General features: G+C 43.0%; 1 long non-coding RNA gene across 2 annotated transcripts; it reads left to right on the top strand.

Moving 5' to 3' along the window:
- The first annotated feature begins 2,399 nt into the window (after positions 1-2,399).
- Positions 2,400-8,873, top strand: LOC122231887. 2 transcript variants are annotated; one of them, XR_006209166.1, is made up of 4 exons: positions 2,400-2,579; positions 3,327-3,442; positions 3,620-3,889; positions 7,710-8,873. It is a non-coding gene; the product is annotated as an uncharacterized LOC122231887 (long non-coding RNA). The 2 variants fall into 2 exon arrangements; XR_006209165.1 differs by having other exon boundaries at positions 3,255-3,442.
- Positions 8,874-9,088: the final 215 nt, after the last annotated feature.

Raw genomic sequence — 9,088 nt, 5'->3', positions numbered from 1 at the left:
CTTAATAACTACAGGATTCTAGGGGCGCCTGGATGGCTCAGTCGGTTAAGTGTCTTACTCTTGATTTTGGCTCAGGTCATGATCTCATGTTTCGTGGGATTGAGCCTCACATCATAGTTTTTGCTGACATTGCAAAGCCTGCTTGGGATTCTCTCTCTCTCCCTGTCTCTCTGCCCCACCCCTGCTCTCACTCTCGCTCTCAAAATAAATGAACAAACTTAAAAAAAAAAAAAAAAAAAGAAACTACAGGATTCTTTGCACTCCAAGGGACAAAATAATCAGGAATATGTCATTGTACACAATAATTTATTCAGTTTCTCTGATTAAATGTCAAACTTTGCCATCACAGGTCACTCTGTCATAGTATATCACTATGTTTTCAGAGACACAAATAAACACACGGAAACACTTCCTCCTCCAAAGAGGGAGGAGGGAAATTCTAAAAGATTATTGATATCGCCTTTGTCTGATGTAATGGCTTTTTTGAATCAGAAAAATCTCTCATTCCTTGAGGTGGAAAATAGCATCCGTTCTGAAGAAGCAGAATCTTCAAGTTTTAGAATCAGAAGGAACCACAGGTATCATTTCGTCCGACCTCCTTACTTCACAGAAGAGGAAAGGGAAATCTTCAAGGTGGGGGTGACGTGTCAAGGTCACTGAAGACTGTGTGTGTCTGTTCCCTTACAGTCAGGAAACCCGATTGGCTCACCACCAGCTAGTGCGATTAGACTTTACCTTTATTGATTGTATGTCCTTTCCCAGGCATTATGCCAGTGGGTTTTCTTAACAACCCTGTGAAAGGAAGGCCACGGTGAGGCCAAAGGATGAAGACTTGTGTTTCTAGAAACGGGACACAGAAAGGAAGGGGAAGAAGACTTCAGACCTGCAAACCACAAAACCATAAAAGTCAGCGTTAAGGGGGGGGGGGGGACTCAGATGCCACGTGGAAACAAATGGAATTGGGGCTCCTGGGTGGCTCAGTCGGTTGAGCGTCCGACTTCAGCTCGGGTCATGATCTCACAGTCTGTGAGTTCGAGCCCCGCGTCAGGCTCTGTGCTGACAGCTCAGAGCCCGGAGCCTGCTTCACATTCTGTGTCTCCCTCTCTCTCTGACCCTCCCCCATTCATGCTCTGTGTCTCTCTGTCTCAAAAATAAATAAACGTTAAAAAAAATAAAAAAAAAAAAGAAACAAATGGGATTACACAGTATAAAGGGAGTAAGTGAACTCGTGAAAGTGGACATTAGGTGGCAGAGTCGTTGATCACGAAGAGTGGGTACTTTCAGTCGGATGCATTGCACTTCTAAGCTGATCAATTCCTCCGAGCCTGTCTCTTGACTGGTAGATAAGGTAGAGCCCTTACAAAGATGAAATGAAACCACCTCTCTGAAGCACGTAGCAGCACGTCTAGCGTAGGAAGGGATGTATGGAGGTTTTTGAGTCAAGCGATAATGTGGGCTGCAGTAAGATGCTTTTGCCCTGGAGACAACAGAAGAGCCGCGTGGAAACCCTGACCTGGTAATCGCAAGAAATTAACCTTGAGGTGTAGATTTCAGGGGTCATGCACTGAGTAGAGGTAAGTGAAATCCGGAAAATGGTTGAGGGCCTCAAAGGCAGTGAATGAGAAAGGCCTGAGGGCGGAAGACTGAGCCTCCGCGGGCACTGGGCGGCAGGAGGGGGAGCGTGTGTGTTTTCCGGAAGAGGAGTGTGCGCATGCGTACACGCACCGGGTTGCAGGGAACTGGTGAGTGTTGGGGGCAGGACTGAGATGCCACCCGCAGACCAGTTACGGCAACGGAAGGCAAGAAATAGATGGGCATCAGTCGTAGCTTCTAACCCTAACCCTGTGGACCCTCCGTGAATGGTCACCGTCACTGCTCACAGTAAAAGAGAATTTCTGATTAGCAAGTCAGTCAGATGGGCAGAGTCAGCTGGAGAGAATCCCTGAGCTGTGTGTCCTGCAAGTTCATTGGCCACACAGAGATACAAAGCTATGTGTGTTGGGGGAGGAGTAGAGAGGGAGGGACAGAGTCCTGTCTACATACTTACGGGCCATTTAGCGTGCAAATATCCAAGCTTCCTTTCCTAGAAAATGGTGATCTCGACTTGGAAGCGTCGGTTCCTCTTTTAGGCCTGATGTGAGAGCCAAAAAGAGGTTTCTACAATGCAGACTAGACTCAGGAGACAAAACGCATCTTTCAGCAGATGTTTCATTAAGCTCTGATTTAGCCTGATTAAAATCTATATTGACCGAGGCTAAGGAAGTTGTTGTTTTCTGCCAGTGCCTAGAGAATGATTTAAATTCCAGAAGAGCTTGGATGATGGGGAATGGTTTTATGTGTGATTTAAATTTCCTCTCTTTCTTTGTCATTTTTTCCAACTGCGTTATTTTTTCAGGCTTTCGGCAAAGAACATCTATGGCTTGTATGATAATACAAATTGGAAAGTTACGAAAGAAATACGTCTCCTGTCTCACTAACACGCGGGTGTGAAAAGCCAGTTTGAAAGGGGGAGTCACCACCGTGTTCAGGGCGATTTGCAGAGGAGTGGACCTGGAGGAAAGCATCTGGGCTTTAACCCGGTAAAACTTTGGCTTTATCTCCAACTCGTTCTTTTTTTCTCTCCTCCTTTCTCATTCCTGTCTTCCTGTTCATTGCAAAAAAAAAAAAAAAAAAAAAAAAAAATTTGTCCTAGAAGGATAGAGATTTTTGGTTGCTGCCAGAGAGGCTGGGCTGGGGGTCAAGCTTTTGCTTTAGGAGGCCACCTGATTGCTCTGAGGTTTTATAAAAAGCTGAGGCCCTGCAGGGAGTGTTGGGATGAGGGGATGGGGTTTGTGCCTCGGATGCTCTGGTTTAAACTAAGAACTTCCGGTGGGTGTTTTGCAGAGTAAATCTAGGAGGAGACCTTGAGATTTGGCTTTTAAAAAGCTGCTCTCTTTATGATGATCCAAACTTTCTTCCCCTCTCAACCCAGTCTTTAGGACGTCAGACACCATTTCTGACGGTTAATTTTGTGTGTCAAGTTGACCAGGCAGAGGGATGTCCAGAGCTGGTGAAATATTATTTCTGGATGTGTCTGTAAAGGGTGTTTCTCGACGAGATTAGCATATGAATCATTAGACTAAGTAAAGAAGATCCTTCTCCCCATTGTAAGGAGAAGTCCCTTCTCCTTTTCTCCCCATGTAGAGTATACATGCTCCTAAATTAGAGTATACATGCTCCTACTTAACGCTCTTTTTTTTTCTCTTCGTGTATAGTGAACATTTCCCCACATCTTTGCATGTATTCTTACAATATAATTCTCCGCTCCAACTGTGTCTGCTCGACAGATTGCCACCAGGTGACTTCTAAATACCTAGCACTGAGGCAGATGCCATAAGAGTCCTGGATCAATCACTTGCAAGCTCTTGAAGATAAGCTACCGAACTTCTCCGAGCCTCAAATGGTAATAATATCTACTTTAAGGTTTGTGGGATGTTTAACTAAGACACTGCATTTAATGTATGGTTCCTGGCATATGGTAAACACTCAGCCAAGATTAAATAACATTGTTCTCATTTGAAATACTGTTACAAAGCTTGTCTTTTTCAATTTTTAATTTTTTGAAGTTTTAATTCTTTAGGTAATCTCTACACCCAACATGGGGCTCGAACTCATGATCCCAAGATCGGGAGTTGCATGCTCCACTGACGGAGCCAGCCGCATGCCCCTGATTAAGCTCGTGTCGATACTTTTCAGTGACGTCTGTCATCCTAAACCTGGAGGGCTGGTCACTGCCCCGCAGAAACTCCCATGTTCTTTTCTCGGACATCATGGAGTTCAAGGGCACATGAAGGACCATGTCGGTCTAGAAAGAAACAGCCAGGTGTTCACTTAACGTCACTCAGGACACGTAAGTCTAACTTTACATTTCGTCATCGCCACGTGTGCTTTGCTCCTGTGAAACTCTATCCTCGGAAGCTCTGTGGGGAGTACACGGTCAACACATGTATAAACTCATCAGTGGTCCTCATGAAGTCAAGCTTCATTATATCCTAGGTTAAGACAAAATCTCCCGGGTCCTAGCAACTTGCAGGCCAGGGATCCAAAACCCGGAGTCTAATGATTCAGAAAGTGTATTATCTGGTGGGGGAGGGGAGGATTCCTGGGTAGCTCGGTAAATTAAGCTTGATGTCAGCTCAGGTGGTGAGTTGAGCCCCGCTCAAGCCTCAAGCCCCGCTCAAGTGCTGAGCCTGCTTGGGATCCTCTCTCTCTCCTGCTTTGCCCCTCCCCTTCTCACTCTCTACAACTACACTCACTCACTACTACTCACTCTCAAAACTACATAAATATCCAGTAAAAAAAAAAGAAGTGTGTTATCTGGGGATTTAACCTCAGCTCCAGGAGCTGTGGGTGATACAGAACCCACTTCGTTTTTCTTTAAGACTGGACTAGGAGATAGATATCTTATATCTTTAGTGGATGAGACGGCAGATGGTTTACCCAACATCTGAGAGACTAAGTGAACCAACAAAAATAAAGGGCAAGAAATGGATATGCATAGGCATTTTCCAATGAAGTCACCACGTCTTTAGTGTGTCAGTCAGAATGTGCAGGTGTGAGTGAGAGAAACCAAGCAGAAAATATTGGCCAGAGGTGACTAACTCCAAACGGGTCCAAGAATCAGGTTTGTAGACCATGCAGCCAGAGCCAGTGCCGGAAACAATGATGCAAAACTGGTCTGGTAAAGGCACCACGGGTACCATTGTTCAGTTGAGTCACTGCAATTAACACGTCCGATTTCATCAACCCTGGTCATGGAACCCCGGGTTAGGAGACATTTCTCCATTGGCGCCTTGCTTTTCTTCATGTCTTACAAACAGAGGTCCTGGTTGCCTTTGTTGCAGACTATCCATCCGGGACAAATGTGCATATTTTAAAGAAGTGCTGTTTTTCATTACATTGAATTAACAAAGATGCTGGTGAGGGTGTGGTAAAATGGTCACTTCCATACTGACAGCATGCACAGAGGATGAATTGCCACCAACATGACTGGGAAGGTAATTCAGTGAAATGAACGACAACCTTCAAAGATTTTTGTATCTCTAGTTTCCCAGAACTCAAATGACTAGATCTACCTCACAGACATCTTCTCAAATATAGAACGTAATTTACAGCCAAATATATTCTTCCTAGTGCTAAAAGAAACAGACCAAACATCCATAAGAGAATATAAAAATCTGTGCAGTTATATCTGCTATGGAATACTACATAGCCTGCTCCAAATAAAGGTTCGGCAGTTACCTAGAGTATATATAGCAAAATACCAATGTATGTTGGTATACATATTTGATTGTAACTACATATATCCAATTTGACCGCATATCCAATTTAATTGTAACTATGTAAATGAAACACACAAAAACCTACGGAAGGAAAAACATAACTGGATGGAAATAGACCAAAATTTTAATAGTAAAATCATATATATACATATGGTTTTACTGTCATATATATATATATATATGTATATGTATATATATATATAAAACAGTTTTACTGTTTTTTACTGTTTACTGGTTTTACTGTTATATATATATTATTATATATATACTGTTATATATTTACTGTATAACGGTAAAACCAGTAAACAGTAAACAGTAAAACACAGTAAAACTGTTATATATATACATATATATATATATATATGTACATATATATATATACACATACATATGTGTGTATATATATATATACGTATATATACGTATATATATATATATCTCCTTGGAAGGTAAAGACAGTATTTCCCTACAGAACAAAGGTTAGACATGCTTACTGCCCATTATAAAAGATTCAGTGTGTTCCCCTGTGTTCAGGCATCTGTCTGGCCCATCTGCTTTGCTCCCATGAGAATTAGGGCCAACGGCACCTGCTGTATGTGCGAATGTTCATGATGCTTGATGTGCTTTGAGTAATAGAGCCCTGTGTCTCTGACCGAAGGGTTTAGCATCTTCTACCAGCATCCATGAAACTGGCAGGTGAGCCTATTAGCCTGTAAGTAGAGTGAAATTTCAAACCTTTAGTCCTTACACCTCGCTGCTGCTGAAATTGCTCCTTTGCTGTCTTTAGAAATGGAGGACGGTCACTAGAACGGAAATGGCAGTCTCGGGCTTTTCTCTTCTGATCTTCCGATTCTACGTTCATGTGACAGGTGCTTCTAACTGGTGGCCCCTAGGTCATGTGATGCCTGATGTAAAGGGAGTCCGGGAAATCCAATATTTATTTTCCTATAGTTTCCATAGTGGGAAAGTCTCCAAACATAGCTTGTTCAGGATAACAGGAAAAAAAAAAGACAAATGTCCACTACATCAGTAGTTATTCTAGATTTCTCCAATTGATATATGACAGGAATTATTAGGACTTTGTCAAAGGTTAAGTCCAAAGACAGAGGTCTATAATGTTCTTCAGGGAAAAGCCCTAAATTCTGTGACTCGTAGCAGAGATGTTAGAGCCACTTGGCCGAAAATACACCAGATGGCACTCTAACTAGTAATGATACTTCTGCTTTCCCCCTGACTGTTTTGGGTGCTTTGTCAGGGCACAGCAGGATCCTTCTAGAAAAAGAAGAGGGATGTGGCCAGATTCCAGTTTCTCCTATCATGTTTCACAAACAAGATGGCTTCTTATTTGGCCATGGGTGATGCTGGGGTAGGAGGGGGCAGGTGCTACAGGTGTCCAAGGCCTACCACAACCACAAGTGTGACTCAGTCAGCACCACTGGGGCAGCAAGGGGACGGCAGGACTGGAGGTGGGAGGATTCTCTAAGAGGATGGTGGGCTGGTGGGAGTGGGGAGGCAGCACTGGGGGAGAGAGGATCCTAGAAAATCGTATTTGTTCGAGGTGTAAGTCTGTTCATTGGGTAGAAGCCTTGATGTGTGTGTGTGTGTGTGTGTGTGTGTGTGTGTGTGTGTGATGCTTAAGAGTAGCATACATGTAGGGACATGTGCAAATCATAAGCTCAATTAATTATCCTAAAGTTAAGATACCTGGGAATTCCTACCCCAGGTCAAGAAATAGAACATTAGCAGTACCCAGAAACTCTCTCAAGTGCCTCCCAATGACCATTTCCATCCCTTCGCCTAAGATAACCACTACTCTGATTCTAATATCTTGTATTAGTTTGCTTTTTTGAACTTCATAAAAAATGGAATTGTATGTACGTGCTCTTTTGTGTCTGGGTTCTTTGCTCGACGTTACGTTTGTGGGATTCACCCATATGTCTGCATGTGACAATGGTCTGTTCATTTGTACTGTTATATAGTATTCCATATATTGCCAGAACAAAAGTTATTGATCTCTTCCACAGTTTATGGAATTTGGGTGGAGTCCAACTTTGTCTATGACAAATAATGCCACTTGAACATTTTTTGATGTCTTTGCTATTTCCATTTGGGTTAAGTGTATACTAAGAATAGAATTTTCTGGGGGTGCCTGGGGGCTCAGTCGGTTAAGTGTCTAACTTCCGCTCAGGTCATGATCTCATGGTTCGTGAGTTCAAGCCCCGCCTCAGGCTCTTTGCTGACAGCTCGGAGCCTGGAGCCTGCTTCGGATTCTGTGTCTTCCTCTCTCTCTGCCCCTCCCCTGCTCGCACTCTGTCTCTGTCTCTCAAAAATAAATAAACATTAAAAAAATTTTATTTTAAGTTTCTAAAACGAATTTTCTGGTCCTAGGATATTCATGTGAAGAACTGCAGTACATATTTCCAAAAAACTTTCCAGAGTGGCCGTCACGTCTTACATTCCATCTGTTCTGGGGTTAAACCTTGCGGGACATCAAACACCTGAAAATGTATGGAATGTTCCACCTTGGATCATCAAGCTTCTTTGTGTGCTTAACCGATGCTGAGGAGGAAGAATTCTCTCTGCCCTTCAAGACCCTTCTGGCTGGACTAAGAAGCCAATTGCCATTGACATGAGACAGACTAACAGGAGAAAACCAAATTTAATTTTGTGTGTGTGTGGAATCCACGTAGACGTGGGAATTCCAAAGGCAGTCAGGCAAAATGAGGTATATGTGTGAGTTTGAACTGAGGAGAAAGGGCGAGGGGTCTGGGACTTCAAAGGAAAGAATGCACTTCACAGGAAGATAAAGAGCAAATGTTTGTAAACGAATGTATACTGGGCCCTTCAGAAACAGTAGGACAGAGGACTTTGATCACACAGCCCTTGCTAGGCTCCTCCCTCTCTACTACTCCTCATATCATAACATAGTTAACGGTAGTGATCGCTCTCTTACTGGAGCAAGTCCTCTATCTGAATTCTTTTTGGCAGTCCAGTGGGGAGGTAAAGAGCTTTTTTCTGAATTTGCTGGGTTTTGATTGCATTTAACTCAAAATGACCTTCACGCCCGAGGGACCCATCTTGGGTCTGCCTGCCCTTGGCCCCCATGCTGAATCTGTGGGCTGAATGTATGTATAGGAAGGGCTCGTATTTCACATCTTTCACATCTTTCTTTGTCAGATTGTTCTTTCCTTCTCCCTTACTTTGTTTCTTCCTGAATCACTGCCAAAGTCCTGAATATAGTCCCCGAAGGGTGAGAATTGCTAACTAAGTGTCACTATTTGGTTCAAACTAGGTTCAAAAACTCACGGGGAGCTCAGCTCACTAACTTGGCCACACCATCAATTTCCTTCAGGAAAGTTTATTTTTTCCCCCTTGGGGAATGGTTTTGCATATATCTCTCTTTTTTTACAATTTCAAAGACACACATTGAAACATGGAAGATGATAGTTGGAAAATAGCATTTTTTTAATCATCGTCTCCTTGGAGATATAAAATAGCCACAGTAAATGTGAACACTTTGTTACTTTTCTTCCTACTTAATATTTTTAAACACAAAACACACAAAAAAAATTGGCTCCTACATGTTTAATATTTTTCCTCTTAAAATCGCACAGGAAACCTGACGCTAGCTCTTGGCTAATTTGGCCTTCCTGTTTGGCCCACCTGCAAAGAATGCTGCAAATGATGCCATGTGCCTCTGGGCAGGTGTCAAGATGAGCCTCTCCGAGCGGGGACCATTCTAAGAATGATGGATTTATCTTCTGCGC

The sequence above is a fragment of the Panthera tigris genome, chromosome D2 (genome assembly GCF_018350195.1).
Source record: "Panthera tigris isolate Pti1 chromosome D2, P.tigris_Pti1_mat1.1, whole genome shotgun sequence".
Classification (NCBI taxonomy): Eukaryota; Metazoa; Chordata; class Mammalia; order Carnivora; family Felidae; genus Panthera; species Panthera tigris.
Note: the sequence above shows the minus strand (reverse complement) of the source record. Positions and strands in the feature narration are given on the sequence as shown.